Below are 17866 nucleotides of genomic sequence, written 5' to 3'. Positions count from 1 at the left end.
GTAGCCTTACTGTAATACTTTGGTAACTCAGGGCCTATTAGAACTGCGTGTTTGAAAATTGGCTAAGCCATAAAACACATCCACAGTCAAAGTATTCCAAGTACAAAGCTGGTGGTCATGTAATTGAACACAGCTTCTAGTTGGAAATCCAAGGTCATGTGTGTGCTAGGGCCCATCCCATTCAGGCCATATTCATTATTAGCATAATCAGGGTTCGACAAATAATACAATCTGCTCGCCCATGGTGAGTAGAATGTAACCCAGAAGAGCCGGGTTCGGGCGATCTGTGCCTGCGCAGAACAATCTGTGCAGGTGCAGATCGCCGGACAGCGTGACTGGTGAGCGGTGTCGGCGAGCGGTTCGGCGAGCCCTGAGCATAATAGATGTCTATGAAATGTGCTTAAAATTGAATCTGAAATCTTGTTTTAAGGAAGAACACAGCTCTCTGGCATGCCAACACCTTCATCTCAGGCGAATATTTTTGTATGGCAGAAGCTAATTACAATGCTGTGTCATGTAAATTATGCAAATGTAGCATAGCCTCCTGGGCATCTGGTAATCACAATGATTAGTAAAGTGGAGGACAGACCATTCCATGGGCAACAAAAGAGTCAAAGATCACATAAATGGGAGGGGGAGGGGCAGTCAGTGAGGAAATCAAATTATTTATGTATGTTCTATTCTTAATTTACACAGTAAAGGAAAAAGGAAATCAAACTTTTAGGTTTAATTGACCTTGCAAAAGCTTGCACTTCCATTCTGCCATGTGATGCCATGTGGTACAGAGAAATTCCATGGTATCCTATGAATAAAATCCTGTTTCTCTAAACCATATTGATTTTCAAGTATGCATAGAAAGCAATATGAAAATAAAACATGTAATCCAACTGAATATTTCTTGATTCCTCAGGATCTGTTTTCCTTTTGATCCCTTGGAAATTTATGTATGTGACTCCAATTAAAACATGTGGAAGATCTGCCCATTCATCCTCCTTCCATGCAGCAGTGGAAGACTAGATTCCCCTTTATTTAAGAGAAATGACAGAGAGACTGTATCCAGCTTACTAACTGTTGGTTAATGCTAATGAGTGCTCTGTGTGAAAATCCCCTTGTGTACTCAAATTGGTCAAAAGAGCGGTATGAAGCTTGAGTTGGATAAGGCATTATGAGTTATTCATGTCTCAGGGGAAAAGATTTTTGAAGTTTGACTTCTGCAGCAACTGATGAATAATTTTTTGTGCTTTATTTTTCTGTAGAAAATGCAACTATTAAATGTATGCATAAAAAGTGAATGTGTGTAAAGCACTTATCTGCAAGAACATCATCTTTAAAATGAATGCTATGTTTGCTAACGAAAAATGTTGTAAATCAAATAACCATTTAGATAACTAATCTTTCTCCCTCTTTTCAGGTTACTCTTCAAATGAATGGATTGTGTACTATGTTACAATAAGCCCAGGTATGGTGTTGGTGGCATTAGGGCATGAAATGCAATAGAGTCTCTGAATTAAATACTTTAATGATCTTCTAACCACACAGTTGTATTTAAAGTACATGGTTGGGGTTTTTTTTTGTTTTGTTTTGTTTCTTTTTTCCTCCCAGAATTCAGGAACTTAGCCTCGTTTTCTGTTTCTAACAAAGCAGTGCAAAATGTTCTTTATGTTAAAATATTATTCTCCAGCTTCAGGCCTCTTCTTGCCATCTAGATATTATTAATTCTGGTCCTCTGGTGTATTTGGTATGGTATGTCTTAAACTGGTTCTGTGGGAAATGGAAAGCTAGGTCTAGATCCTAATCAGGTCGGTGATCTCTGCACCAGTGCATTCAGTACATAATTCTGCATAGTGGTTAGGCTGCTTCTGGCAAGGGTAAGGAGAAACAAAACTGGTAAAAGAAAACTGTGAGATTTTTAAAAAAGGAAGACCAGATATTGGTGATGCAACACTGACATTTGAGAGGTTATATATCATATCAAAGCTTTAGAAGTAGCTAGGAGTTGTATTTTTCCACTTATGCTACTTTTGAGGTTTCAATGCTCTGGAGTTCTTGCAAATGTCACTGGTATAAATTGGAACTGTGTTAAAAGGCCACAGACAGAATGAAAAGAGAGGAAAATTTGCACTTTTGTGTTTTGTAATCTTTCCGATTGTTGCTTTTGTTGTTTGAGGATAAGTGTACTATGCTGTCTGGTGAAGTTAAATGTAAATATGGGAATATTTATTATCTAATGTGCACTCTTAAGGTCATTATTTTATTTTTATTTATTTTTGGTGTGCTGTTGAGAGGAAGATACTTAGAAAAGAATTTTTTTAAATGCCATTTACTGTATATGATTTAGGGTAGCAATGAATGCAGGTGTGTAGAAATACAGTTTTCCTGTTGCGTATGCAAAAGCACATTTGCTAATTCATTTAAAAATTCTCCTGCAGAAAGCCAGGTGAACTTGCCAAGACATTGTTAAAAGAGCTATTTCGAGGGTTAAGTGAGACCTAAAGTGTGCTGTTCCTTTGTACAGGGCTCAACTTCCGTGCTTCTTGTACAAAGTTTCTTGATCTTCAGATGTCTTGTTACCCTTCCTCACCTTGGAAAGTATAGTAGTGTTATGTTGTTTCTGGACTCGTCTCTTTCGGTATGTCTAGAGTACATGCCTCCGGCAACAGAGGCATGTAGATTAGGCTACCTGGCATAGGAAAATGAAGCAGTAATTTAAATAATCGCCGCTTCATTTAAATTTAAATGGCTGCCGCGCTGAGCCGATCAGCTGTTTGTTGGTACTCTGGATGCTCCACAGTCGACATCAAAGGCATTTGTTGACCTCTCCAGTAAACCTCATCCCATGAGGCATACTGGGGAGGGTGACAAATGCCTTTGATGTCGACCGCGGAGCATCCAGACTACCACACTGAGCCGACAAACAGCTGATCGGCTCAGCGCGGCAGCCATTTAAATTTAAATGAAGCAGCGATTATTTAAATCGCTGCTTCATTTTCCTATGCTGGGTAGCCTAATCTACATGCCTCTGTCGCCAGATGTATGTAGTCTAGACATACCCTTTGATATAATTAGAGATAAGCTTTCACTACATGCTGCTTGTTCCTCTTCATATCACCAGAAATCACCCACCACTCAGTGTCCACATTGCTAAGACTTGGGCTTTTGTCTTGGTCATCTCTTATCCTTGAATTAATGTGAGCCTCCATCTTACAGGTATCTTAATTTTTTACTCCTGCAAGTCAATTCAGAACTTATCTGATAAAGTCCTCTTTCTTCCACGTCATCCCAATTCTTGAATCTCTTAACTGGCTTCCCATAGGGCTGCCTTCAGGATCCTACATAATAACATCTCCACGCATTTTTCTGCATTTATTTTTCTTTGCCCCTTCTTTCCATTCCTAATTTATTGCTTTTTTTGTCTGCTCTGGTATTTTTATTCCTGCCTTCACTCCTGCTTTTCCTTTATTTGGATATTGGGATAGTCTCCCTGTCCTTGACCACAAAGAACATGTATTTTCAAAACCTACTTCTTGAACAATCCTTTGTTCTTTCTTCTGCTTACCAATAATTCATAGAACTTTCTTTACCTATCTTGGCCTGTGTTGACTTGAGTATGTTTAGCTTGCCTAACCTAAAATGTTGCCTTTTGTGTCGGTAAGAAATATTCTTTGCTTTTTGGGCCAGGTTGTGACCCTGTGTCTACTTACTTTGATAAGCATTGCTTGAATAATCAATGGGACAACCCATATGAGTTGCTCATTGATGTGAAAGGTGGGGCTTTGTGTTTCCAAAGCACTACAAGTAAATTCACAATGCGATGAAAATGAGTTAATAATAAAAATTCTCTCTTGTACAGAAAGGTATCACATCTCTCAGACTTCTAAGTCCCAAACGTGGGACAAAGACCCAAAATGAGGGTATAAAAATATTCATGCTGGAAACTGAAAATGCTTTGGGATTGCTGTGTTGGGGTAAATGACTCTTTCCATAACCTGACCCTAACTGTTCTGTATTTCTTATGTAAATGATACAATAATCGAGAAGCATATGCAGATTTGTCTGAATTATATATTCCTGTGTCTGCAAAAAATGAAGACCCTGAAAATGGGAAACATTTGAGAGGTATGACCTGAATTGTGGCAGTGCTGAAAAGCCCTAATCTGAATTGGTTGCTCCATTGTGCAAGTTGCTGTACAAGCACAGAAGAAGATACAGTTCCAGTTCTGAAGAATGTAGAACTAAGACAAGAACAAATGAGTGCAGTAAACAATAGGACAGAAATGGGAAGGTAGAAACAATAAACCCATTTGTGGAGCTCTGCTTGTGCCACTGTTCAGACATGGCATCATTAGTGTTACTGTAGGTCTTGTAATTGTGTATATTACTTTTTTTGAAATATGAAAGAGGGAAGATTAAATAAAACAAAATCTAGGATATAATATTGCAGTTTCAGTGTAATGTTAATATATCTAGCTGCAGGTGTTTCCAGAGAAATATCTGAGGGGAAAATACAGGAAGTGTGGGGTTTTAATCCTTTTTTTCCTCCTGGTTGCTCTCAGATCAATATTACTGAATCAGCAATTACTTTAAAAAAATTCTCTTGCCTTAAAGCCATCTTGCATAATGAAGAGAATCCTGGGCAACCATGCAAACTTCAGTTCAAGTATTCAGTGCCAATGCATAATGTTCTGGCATTTAGTACTGAGGTTCTTACGTATGAAGTGCATTGTGACCAAAGCCCACACATTTCTCTGTTCATGACAAGTCAGCCTGCATGCTGACAAACACTAATATGCTGAACTAAACTGGCCTGAAAGGCATCATCTCTTTTGGACTTGTTCAGTTTCATTGGCTCTGAGTGATACTACAGGCCTTAGTACCCTTGCTGGACAGTGCTGTGCTTGAATTTGATCCAGGAGTTGCTACACAGATTCACTCCCCTCCCCCCCTTTTTCAATTCAAACCTATACCTTCAAGTTATGATTTTAATAACTAGTCATCACATCTGCAGAACAGTTTAGAAGCCAGGATGGAATCTTGAAAGCATTAAATAAGAATCTTAAAAAAATAAGTAGATCATCCATCCAAAATTAAAAACTCTTACTATAAATGGAGTGTTAGAGTGTAAAGTAGGCTTGGCTTCCTCCTTTGAAATCAATGGAACTGTTCTGTTTTGTACCATCTGAAGATCTGGGCCAGAGAATATAGCATATGTGAACATGTTATAGAATTAATAGTAAAAAGATTACACTGGAAAAGATCTGTAGAAGAAAGGCAAAAAAACTCTTAAACCTATTACTAGAGATATTTTGTTGAGGGATTTAATGTAGAACTGGGGAGAGAGCCTGAAGACAGGTCATTCTCTGACAAAACTCTGAAAGGATGTCACAAATGGAGAAATTCTGAATTCTAATAAAGAATAATATCATATGCAGTTAAAACAGTTAAAAATTGCCTACCTGCTTCTGCCAACAGATTGATAAAATAGCTTAGTATTATTTTTGGAAATTGAAGTTTATCTTTTTTGATACATGGGAACAATTTGCACACACAGCACTTCTGACAGTGGGTTTTTCATACATTTTAAAGAAAACAGATTCAAAGATTTTTCTACCGCTGTTTCTTTTATTCTTTATTTTTAATTGGTTCCATTCAGTCTTGCTCAATATATTTAGAAACTGTTTAATGAAACAGTTTACACACAATTGTTGTGCAGTTTTCCACTCCCACAAGCTACTGAATCTGCACAGAAAAGAATTTTCTGGCATTCAGAAAGCTACACAGTTCCCTCTGGAATTCAGACTCCTAGTCTAGCTTCCTAGGTTTTTGTTCTGCATTATCATCCTGGTGCAAATGGGAACTATGGATTAGGATAATATACACCTACTCCTTTATACTGTGTGCTGCTTTACAGCATTATTTCCCAATTGTCCTGGCAACCTGGCTTCTGGAAGTATTGTCAGAAATTCTGGGTACTTGTTGCCAGAATGAGAGGCTTCATTCATTGTACACAGGTGTATTTTTATATTTTTGATTAAACCTGCTGTCTCTTGTATGCACCTGCTTACCTGTTTATTAGCTTTTGATATCTTTAACATCTACATGAGGGACCAAATCATTAAATGTATAGGGCAAAATAATTCAGATTTGAAGCAGAAAAGTTAATAGAGGGAAGGGATCTTAGTGGTATGAAAGTTCCACTAGTTTATGTGAAGTTCCTTATGATTTTTTTAAATGCTGAATAATTCAGTATTTTTTATGTGAATAATTTAAGGGAATACAAAATGGGATATCAGTAGGGCTGGTGGGGGAAGACAGGGTGGCAGTTCAAGTTTGATCTAAAAGGATTGCCTTTGTAATGAAGTAGAGTTGAAAAGCTTTGATCTATTTATAATGAGTATTCTAAGGGTTTACTAATTATTTTAAACCTGGAAAGAGAGATTCATCATCCATTTTTCTACTAGAGTTGAACCAAAAATAAAACTCACTGGAAGGTAAAAGGCAGAAAGCCATAAAGTTCAGGCATGTCATTTAAAGTTAAAACACGGCCACCTACAGGATGGGATTTCAACCAGAAATACTGTCTTTGCTTTATAGAGGGAAAAATGGATTTTTATTTTATTTTAGTGTATGCCAGTTCTCTCAGATACTTTTAACCCCCTACTGGAGGTTTGACATCACCTCCACAGTGTATACCCATTTCAAAAATTATAGCATCCAGAAAGCTAAAATGATGAAAAGAACTTGGCTGAGTTCCCACCCTATCCTCTTTCATGAAGATAATCACAGTGTTGATACGGATATTTCTGTCACTGCTTCCAGAGCAAAATTTATAAATAGATAAATAGATTGATAACTAAAAAATACTAGGTTAATGAGAATTTGAGGTTAAAATCCAGTTGTCAAGGAGAATTATATGCAGAAATCTTTGTTCATCCCTACGCAGAAATGCAGCAACAGAAATCAATCTTAATTTATCACTGGCTGGAATACTTTGTCTGGCTTGGGATGATTATTGGGGAATTTACTCAATGGCTCTTGATGTGCCATATTCATTTGAAGAGTTGAAGTCAATGCATTTACTTGAAGGATGAATTTGGATCCTACTGAGGATTCTCGTTGGCTGTGTTCAATCAATATTAGACCCCCCACACTGTGCCTGGATTAGAGGGCGTATATGGTCAAGCAACTTTCAAGACATCTTAGCCTCGAGGCCAGACATAGAACAGACTGTCCAAATTTCTATGTTGTCATCTTAACTTGGACCAACAACACTTGTACATCCACATATTTACAACAGAAAATCCAAATGATTGTTCCACAATGTGTCCGAAGAATATGTGAAACTGGATCATATTTAGACAAAACTCATGTAACATTTTCTGGGTTCTCTCTAGTCACATTTACTATCATGGGGCAGTTATAGGTCCAAGACAACATATTTAGGTGTTCCTAATGTCATACCTGTGTTCTGGTTGTGATGTGGTTTTAATTAGAGGTGGGTCTGAACCAGTTCTCTTGGTCTAAATACCCTCACATTGCTAGGGTGTTAGAAATCATGACTTTGATCAGAACTTGTCAGCTGGATAATATTTTTGTACTGGCTTGAAACAAAGTTCATGATTGGGAAAAAATTCCCATTCATGGGCTTGTTTGAATTATGCTTAATTTGGGGGTGATTTTTTTCCTATTTAGTTTCCTTTCCTACTTTCCAAAGGACGGAAAGGATAGTTTAGTGGTGCGAACTCAAGAGATCTGAGTTCAGTCCCTGTTCTGCCATGTTCTCTCTGTGTAACCTTGAGCAAGTCACTTAGTTTCATTGTGCTTCAGTACTCCATCTTTGGAAAATGGATAATACCTTACCTTACCTCAGAGGGGAGTTGTGAGGATACATTCATTAAAGGGTTGCGAGGTACTCAGATAGTAGGGGAATGAGAGCCAAGTTTAGCCTGCTGTTACTTCACTGAAGTCAAAGACACTAGGGCTACGTCTACACTGCAGGCTTCTTGTGCAAGAACTGTTTTGCGCAAGAGTTCTTGTGCAAAAGGTCTTCCACAAGAGTGCGTCCACACTGCCATGTGCATGAAGGTAAGTGCTTAGCTCTGCCTTGAGTACAGAAATGGAAGTGGACTAGGCTGTTATCAAGATAAGTCCTGGGAAAGTTAGCACAGAGCCTTCTTTGGTTTTGTATCAATTAAGCATTTTGAGGAGGAGAATTCTAGGGCGGAAAGCCCATTTTAGCCATAGGGCTTTCTTGCGCAAGAAATTCACGTTGTCTGTTTACACTGCCTTCTTGTGGAAGAGCTCTTGCGCAAGAGAGCTTATTCCTCATGGAGAGAGGAATAACTCTTCCAGAAGAAGCCCTGTTTTCCGACACCGTATTGTAAATTTACTTGCGCAAGTACGTTCTGGCAACGTCTGGCTTCCTCTCGCTGTGTGTCTGGCACATTAATAGCGAGCGATGTTCTTGCACAAAAAGCCTGCAGTGTAGATGTAGCTTCAAAAACCTTCAAAAACCTTCTGCTGGGATGGAACTAGAGCACAAGATCAAGTTGTTGGTGGTGTCACTGATTGATCTTTCCTATTGTAAAGGAATATCTTACCTCTGATACTACTTAGTGCTTATTTGTTTCGTGTTGCTAAGTGAACACTAACAGGTATCTTACAGGTTTTAGATAACACATTTACACTTTTTTCAGAATCTGTCACATTTACAGATACAGTGTGTGGATAAGGCATAGTTTCCTCCTTTGTCCCAATGATATATTTTATTTAAGATATAAAAAAAGCAGTGATGAATAACACATGGGACAAGATTTGCATTTGCAATATATCATTTCCCAAAAAAGGCCACCGCAGAGAAGCAATGACAGAAACCATGTGTGCTTGGCAGAATCCCCTTCCCACATGTTGGTATATCATCTGTTCAGGTACAGAGCTTTGTTAGTAATATTTGTGACTTGAAAACTTATATTGAGCCTGACAATTCCCATATGAATATCATGTACAACTGCCAGTAATTTGGCTTAGGAAATCTTGGTTGGGGTTGATGCATACTGGTATGGGAAGTTCACGCAAGTGTTCTCCATACTAGAACTGTTGCATGCACACTATGAAGACACATGCCTCTAAGAAGTCAGTCTCACACCTTGCATGAACATTAAATCTACATCAGTTTTTATGTAGAGAATACTGCAAATAAACTGGGAAGCATCTTTGTTTGCTTTTTGGTAGGAAAGGGAACACGTGTTCTACTTAGGTGTTGTGTTTAGATGAAGAGGAAGGCTGCTTTCTGATTTTAAAAAAATGTACATCTAAAAAAAGACTTTCTTTTTTCAAGTGGGTCACTTCCTTGGTTGGTATAAATGGGTGCATTTCTCATTGTTTTCAGTTGTGTTGCATCCATTTATACCACTTGATGACCATGCTTGCATGTTTTTCCCACTATGTTAGAAAAGTGTGCCGGTCTTGAAGGAATGCTAATTGGATTGACAGGTCTGTAACATATATGTACTTCCTTTTTCTTCCCCTCATCAGCATTTAGGGTATGTCTACACTACAGAGTTTTGTTGGAAAAACGGCCATTTTCCGACAAAATTTGAGGAACGTCCACACTGCAATTGCATTTTTCTGCAAGAAAATTGAAAGAACAGAGGGGTTTTTCTGGCATTGGTAATCCTCATTCTACGAGGAAGAAGCCTTTTTGCAAAAAGGCATGTGCGGACAGGAAAGAGGGAGTTCTTTCGGAAGAAGAGGAAAGAGGAAAAGGCACTGGTGCCCTGGTGACCATTCCATCAATAGCAATCACAGTTTACATGCGAGAGAGTGTCCATTCAGTCTGGATGCTCTCTTTTGAAAAAGCATATCACTTTTTTGATGCACTTTTGCAGTGTGGACACTCTCTTTTGGAAGAAGTTTTTTTCAGATGATCTCTTTTGACAAAAGGTTCTTCTGAAAGAAGCCTGTAGTCTAGACATAGCCTTAGAGATTTAAGGTGAATGCTCTTTTCATTTTTCATATTATTTTCACTAGCAGAACAGGAGGACATGCCAAATCAACCTGCTACTAATAATAAAAATCATTTTTAAAATGCCATTGATTAGCAATTCTAGCTTTTAATTATGCAGAGTGCTCCTCAGATATTTTTATTTGATAATTTTCTGCTGATATTAAAAGACTGACACCTTTTGACCTTACAGAAATCTGGCTATGGTAGGATTCTTCTTTATTTTATTTTTTTTTACTACTACTACTACTACTACTACTACTACTACTATTACACTGGATCAAAATTAAAGACATTAAAATATTGTATACCCCACATTAAGCTAAAGATTTATACCTGAATCTTATCAACAGGTTTAAATTGTCCCAGCTGTATGTTTAGGCCTGCATATGGTTCAACAAGTTTAGGCCCTGGAGGCAGGAGGAAGGCTTTGCAGAATTATTTCTGTAAGTATTGGCCAAGGAATTGATGATGCTATATCCCTCTTGCTCAAAAGCAATCCATAATATTTGTGAAGATAATTGTCAGCCTTCCATAAAAAGATCAGCCTCATTACAGATTCTGCAGTTCCAGAGAACTTTGCTTATTCCACTTAGGCTGAAATTAACAGCTACACACACTGTGATACTTGAGTAAACTGTCATTCAGGGGAAAAAAGTCATTTTTATGATGGAACAATCATGTTTAACCCTGGGTCTGTATCTATTACAGTGTTGCTGTACTAGATAACTCAGCAAATAATATGTAATAATCAATTAGTTAATTAACATACTGCTGTAACCAGACACATTTTACCAAATTCAGTGAGTTGGTTGTTGTGTGCTCATTACTTACCAATTAATCATATATAAATGTTGGGACCCAAATGGCTCCTGGAATTGGTAAAGGGATACAAATCCCATTACCAGTTCAAATATGTCTGAGATAAATATTTCCCGACAATTAGTATAGGTGAATCCAGTTTCTAGTGGAAAGGTCTCCACATCAGATATAACGCATTTTGAGTTGGCACTAACTGGTAATTTGGTCAACAATCTCACGTAAGACATTGAAGACTGAATGGGCCATGAAGACTGAACTCCCCTCTTGACTGTAGAGATGGTTCCTTTAAAACCAGATTGAGATATTAGCAGACTAATACATTGGTGTAGGCTTGTGAGGCTGTGAGATTGTTTTCTACAGTACTCAGTCTAGCAGTCATAGATAAAGCTAGAAAAAGCCCAATCTTGGAGATATGACATAGGCCAAAAGCTACTACTGACTGAAGTCACATAAGGAACATAGAAGCTTTGTCTGTCTCAATGGGCTATCACTGCAGAGCAATAGGAATTGAAGTCAGTGGAGGATTTTGCCTGTGTCAGGACTGTAGGCTTTAAACAAATTCTCGATGTAACTCCATTGACTCAAGTCAGAGTGGTCTATAAAATTCAGCAGTATTTAAATAAAACAATCTCAAAATTAGAACTGAAAGGAAATGGCTACTATTTTATCATTAGTGTAGTGGGTTTTACTTTCTGTCTTCACTTTTACTCCTATAGGTATCAGTTTCCTATTTGAAACTCAAAACATGGCATGCATATCAGGTACAAATTGTAAACATTACATGACAAACCAAAATGCCAATATAACCTTCACTACAGTCTATAGTGCATATAAACGAACATTTTCCTAATTACCAAAAGACAAATTTACTGAAAAAACAAGTGCTGTAGTAAGTGAGAAATGAAAGAATAAACAAGAAATCCTGGGAAGTAGTTCTTTTTGGAATTATTGTTATCTTGTCCTGTTTTGCCTACAACTATAATCATATGGCTGGTGTGAATCCCCACAGCTCCTTTGAAATAAACAGAGCTATGGTGATTAACAGTGGAATAAGAATCAGGCCCATTGTATGTCAGTATTTGCGAGTCCAGGCATAAGTACAAGGGTGCGATTAAGGACAGACTTTCACCTGTTTTGAATTTTCTGTCTTTTATCCTTTCACATCAGAGCCATAGCCTTAGTTAGATGCACTGTTTTGGGACAAAAACAATTTTATAAGATATATATTGAATCTTTTTGTTGTTGGCCTCTTGTCTCAGCAAAATCCATCTTTATTCAAATACAAAAGATTTCCTCCTTTTTACCGTGTTGCTTGACTAGCATGTAAGTGATCCTCTAGTGAAATTCAAACAGGTTTATTTGATGAATACAAGAATAACTTTCACTGAATATGCACAATAACCTTTTTTTAATGTAGATATTTGAAATTTTAAAAAACATCAGCTTTTTCCAAATTATTAATATACTAACAGAATAAGAATAACATTTTAAAAGCACAATAGAAAAAGAGCAAATAAGGAAAATGTACATACCAGCAATGACTCCATAAACCTAAGCAAACAACTTTCAGAAAGCCATATATCTTCCACTCATTACCTTTCCCTATTATAGCCTCCCTGAAGACTTCCATAATTACTCTTCTCCCCTTGCAAATAATTACGAGCACCTGCAAATTTAAAAATATTTGAGGCTGAGATGGCTAATGCTCTTGGGACTTCCTTGTTTTAGAGTCTGTCTCATTTGTTTAATGCAAGTTTCTTTTTCACTAACTTCTACAGTCTGGATACAAATGGTCTGAAATACAACTGAGTGAAAATCTTGGTGATGTGAAAAATCTTGCATCTGTGGTTTGTGAACTGTCTGAATTGTCTATGGCTGGCTACTATGAAGATTGCCTCTTAAAAAGCAGAAGGAAGCTCAGCCACTTCTGACACTAGTTTTTCACCGTTTCTCTGGACCTTACGGTAGTGAGCACCCGAGGACCGCATGAGCTGTGAGGTGTAGGGAGGGAACAGTGGGGTGGGCCAGAGGCAGAACTGAGGGTGCTACACACTGTCCTACTGTTGACCCATGCAAATTCCACCAAAATGTAGCACAGCCTGGAGCAGTATTAGCTGTTATTCAAAACTCTATGGCTATGTCTATACTGTAGCCTTCTTCTGCAAAAGCTTATGCAAATGAAGGACGGAGTAGAATATCGCCATGCTTTATTTGCATAATTAATTAGCAGCCATTTTTGCACAATAGGCTTTTGCGCAAAACCCCCCCTCTTGCGCAAGAGCCATTCTTCCTCATTTTTTCGGCTCCTTTTGTGCAAAAGCCTCTTGTGCAAAAATGTCTGCTAATTATGCAAATAAAGCGCAGCAATATTCTACTCTGCACTTCATTTGCATAAGCTTTTGCAGAAGAAGGCTGCAGTATGGACATAGCCTATCTGTGTTAGCAGGCCTGCAGACAGGGGAGAGTAGGAAAAGGGGGCAATTGCCCACAGACCCAGGTGATTTAAGAGGGTCCGGGGGCCCCCGGCCAGTGCCATTGGCAACATGGTGAAGCTAAGGCATGCTTCTTACCCACCCTTGCTTTATGAGTTCCTGGCAGCATTGTCCTTGCGACTCCTGGAGTGCGATCTCCACACTCTGCCCATTCCCTCAGTGCTGATTCTGCAGCTCCCATTGGCGGGAGGCGGCGTGTGGAGATGCCCCTTCTTCTCTGGGTAAGAACAGTTGTCATTGGAGTTTGCTGTTTGCTTTTGTAAGCTGCCCAAGTAAGTGGCAACACTCTTGCCCACTCCAGCATCCTACCCTGCTGCCCCGCCTAGAGCCCACACCCATATTTTCATCCAGAGCCTGCCCCCATTTCCTGCATAGCAGCCTTCTGGCCCAGCCCAAAGTCTGCACCCTCTACCACACCCAAACTCACTACCCTGAGCCTGGGCCCTCAACACAACCTACTCTCCTGAGCCGCTCACACTCCAACTCCCTGCCCCAACCTGGTGAAAGTGAGTGAGGTTGGGAGACAGTAAGCAACAGAGGGAGAGGGGATGGAGTGAGGTAGGGCAGGGCCTTGGAGAAGGAGCAAGAACAGGGGTGTGACCTCAGGGAAGGGACAGGGAAAGGGTCTTGGATTTTGCACCATTAGACAGTTGACAGTCCTACTGGATGGGCATATGGAAGCCCTGATCATGCCGAAAGAGTGTCCAGCGGTGCAGTAGACTGCTCGCTGGGCACTGGCCAGCATATGTGCAGCACCGCCCAAATATTAGGGGGAGCTCATCGGCAGCTTGTGTGTATGTGGGGGCCCATTGATTGTTTTGCTGTAGGGTGTGGAATTGCTGTCAGCAGGCCTGTGTGATAGTGAAACCTACTTGAACAGTGATCTCTGGGTGACCAAGGCTGTGTCTACATTGACATCCCTTTCCGGAAAAGGGATACTAATGAGACACTTTGGAATAGCAAATCCGCGGGGGATTTAAATATCCCCCGTGGCATTTGCATTAACATGGCTGCCGCTTTTTTCCGGCTTGGGGATAAGCCGGAGAAAAGCGGCAGTCTAGACGTGATTCTCTGGAAAATAAACCCTTTTCCGGAGGATCTTTTATTCCTGACTTTCAAAGTAGGAAAATCCCCCGCGGATTTTGCTATTCCAAAGTGTCTCATTAGCATCCCTTTTCCGGAAAGGGATGCCAATGTAGACACAACCCATATGTTTGATATAGTGGCTCAATGGGAATTGTACTGATAGGGGTCAGGATCACAGTAAGGTCATAGCACCCTGAATGGATGGTTTTGGTGTGCTGTGATGAAGTGTGAGCTGCCTGGATTCCTAGGATTTGGTAGGTGGGTCCCACAGCCTGAGCCTGGAGAGAGAGAGGAGAAAGAATACAGCCTCTTCAGCAGGAAAAATGTGGGGGTGAGGAAAATATCCTCCTAAAGTCAAATTCATGAGCAGGGGGAGGGAAACAGAAGCAGAGAGCCTCTATGTTGTCCTATTGAAGGGTCTGTGTTCCACCCTGCCTCACAAAACAAACTGTTGTGGTTTGGGAACTAAGGGTATGTTGTGAAGTACTGGGATTTAAAAGCACTGGAAACCACTGCACTGTTTTGTTTTATTCCATCTGCTCTGCACTTAGGGCATTGCTGCTAGTTTGGGCATTTGGCAGGTGGTGCATCCTAGAAGGAAACTTTCCATAGCTGAAATTTGGTATTCTGTCTGAGATCTCAGTGTTCTTGCAATCAGTGTTCTTAGGCTTGAAAGTAATTTTGCTTCACAATACACTTCTATAAATTTACTGCCAAGTAAAATCCAGCTAGCAAACAGAATAAATGTTATGTCCAAAAAAGCATAACATTACTCGCCACCTTAGGTTTATTAGAAAGGACTTGCACTTGGAAAAAGCAAGTCCTCAGTGTATGGAGTTTAATTGCAGTAAATTTAAACTCAGCTTTCATAGAGTTCAAGCTTCAGATACATTTTTGACTGCTATACAGTTCAAGAGATGTGTGGCTTCATCCTGGCTTTAGCGATGACTTCTGAAAGCAACAACTAATCTGTGAAGGATACAGATCTAAATGGTAGCAAGAGCCTCCAGCAATACTTAGGGGGAGTGGCAGTTTTACAAAGCATCTGCAGCCTGCTGGAAAGAGACTTGCTGCCAGGAATATTATGTATTGAGGGCTAAAAGTGTCTTCTGCCACTATCTTCACATTCAGAAAAACCATTGGAGTCAGTGGAGTTGTGTTCACTTACTTCAGGACTGAATTTGTCCCAATCTGTACTTTTAGTTGATATTCAGAAGTCTGTTTGAAGCACTTTCTTGAGGGAGTAATCCTTAACTTAGATTTTGGACATGCATGTTTCTTTCTTTTTCTGAGCAATTTGTGATTTTATGTGTTACTACCATGGCTTTTCTGTTATGTCACCAAGCATTTTATTCATAAACTTGAACAAAATCAATATTGAAAACCACTCCTGTGTAAAAATTCTCAGATATAGTTAGTGCCTACAGCTGCTTGGAAGAGTGGTGAAAAGAGGCATATGGTTCTGTATTGGCCCTGGTTCTCAATATTAGCATTGCTTCATTTGAGGCAGGAACACCTGGAGGCTTTGTGCTTTCCATATTGGGAGACAATCAAAAGCCTGCAAATACGTTAGAAGTTTGGAAGCTGCTCTAATTTACAGCCTGTTTCCGATGACACTAATAACCTGGAAAGGAGAGAATATTAGTAGAGCTGTAAACTCTAGATACCTCTTCCTTTCTCATCCCTGATATACGCCCCCCTTGTGTCAAACAGATAGAACAAGGAAGGCAAAAAGCTTGAACTCCAGCTCCACTTCTACTAGAGCAGTGTTTCTTAAACTTTTTAAGACCGAGGAACACTAAACAATAATTTTTTTTAATGAGGATTTTTTTCATGAGCAAAAAAAAGGTCACCTTCCCCTTTAAGGGAGGCCATTTTGAACTCTCTTGTTCTCCATGGCACAACTGCAGAGGCCTCCAACTGCCTTGGAACAAAGTTTAAGAAACACTGTACTAGAGAGTGGGAGTACACTGAACAATGGGATATTACCAGTAGGCCAGTTTTTCCCCTTTAAGGGCCTCTTCATGTTTTCAGAACAAAGTAAATCATCTTTGGGGAGCTCAGGATTGGGCCAATTGGATGAATCTGGCCCTGGAAAAATCACTGTTTTGAAGCAAGAGGACAAAACCCTAGAAACTTCAATACGAGCAGTAATTGTGAGTGCCATAGAAAAATTAAAGTCATCTTACTGAAGCAGAGATAAGCTCTTTAAAACTACAGTGGGTCTGGTTCAATATATTCATAATTGCATTGCTTAATGCTTTTCTAAAAGTCCTCTGGAGGAAGAGGTTGGGGTGCTATTGTATGTCAGATCTGACTCACTTTTACGGTTAAAAGTTAGCAGCTGTAATTAGTGCAGAATTTTTAAAATGCTGTGTTGTAGTTGTCAGGTGTAACAGCTTTTAATTATCTTATTTTTTCTTAAAATGATCAGCTTTGCAGGAGTTGAATATGCTTTTATCATTTTTAGTCTGGAAATGAGCTGACACATTTAATATAATTTAGACATATTGTTATTGCAAAAACCAGTTGAATTCTGTGAACCTTTTTCCCCAAAATCCTCTGAACACAGCAGACGGTCACAGTGCTTAGAGGGATTTTACCATCATCCAATTAAAAAACCCCACCCCATTCTCTTTAATACCATTCTACCTACCCTTAAAATGCATAAGACTAATTATGCCAGTCTGTAAAGACTTGAATGGCTGATAGACCTACACCTGGCTTTCTGTCTCCATTTCACCAAATAGTGAAGTTATAAAAGACCTATCTCCGTGCAAATAATACGTTGTATTTGGTGTTGAGTTTAACAGGAACAATTACTTCTGAAAAGCCTTATAAAAGACTTGCTAAACACAAAGAAAGCTGGGTGTCCTTCTAAATTTACCCAGAAAAAAATCTGCTAACCTGCTTTAAAAGCTAGTAGGACAATAAATTACCAACATCTGGAAACAAAGGTTCTCCATCCCCCTGGCACTTTTTTAAATGTAATTATTTGCTGCTTTCTGGGAATAACACAATTAGGCCCTGATATTGCAAATACTTTTGCACATGAATAACTTTATTAATGATGAGTCTCACTGCTGTCAATCAGTAAACAGGACTATTTGTAGGAATAAAGTTACTCCCATATATAAATCTTTGCACGAGAAGGCACTGCAAAGACATATCAATGCAAACTAAAGAATTCTACAAATTAATGTATGTGTTATATAAGAATATGAGAGGTTGGAAAACTTAGAAGTTTGCATAGAAGACTGCTTAAACTGTAATAAAGAAAAGTGGTTCTAGTTACCTGGCCTCCTACTTGGTTTTGAAGGATTATCTTGTTAAGATTATTTAATAAAAGGCCAAATTGTGCTGAAATCACTAAGATATGTTATGTATTGTATAGGAACTTTTCCATAAGAAGTGTCTCCTAGGCCCTTTCAAACCAAACAGTCATGTCTGGGGTTCTCTATTCTTC

The 17866-nt window shown here is 39.1% G+C and overlaps 1 protein-coding gene across 13 annotated transcripts in view; it reads left to right on the top strand.

Annotated features, from left to right (window-relative positions):
- The window catches only part of PCDH11X (protocadherin 11 X-linked), a 1146051-nt gene that overhangs the window by 49772 nt on the left and 1078413 nt on the right, over positions 1–17866 (top strand). Inside the window, exon 2 of one of the 13 annotated variants that reach the window (XM_075940729.1) lies at positions 1412–1459. The exons of the other annotated variants lie outside the window; for them this stretch is intronic. The gene's annotated coding sequence lies outside the window, so the exon portion shown is untranslated. The remainder of the gene's footprint in view (positions 1–1411; positions 1460–17866) is intronic. 13 annotated transcript variants of the gene reach the window in all.

Source organism: Pelodiscus sinensis, chromosome 13 (genome assembly GCF_049634645.1).
Source record: "Pelodiscus sinensis isolate JC-2024 chromosome 13, ASM4963464v1, whole genome shotgun sequence".
NCBI lineage: Eukaryota > Metazoa > Chordata > Testudines > Trionychidae > Pelodiscus > Pelodiscus sinensis.
This window is presented reverse-complemented; position numbering and strand designations above follow the sequence as displayed.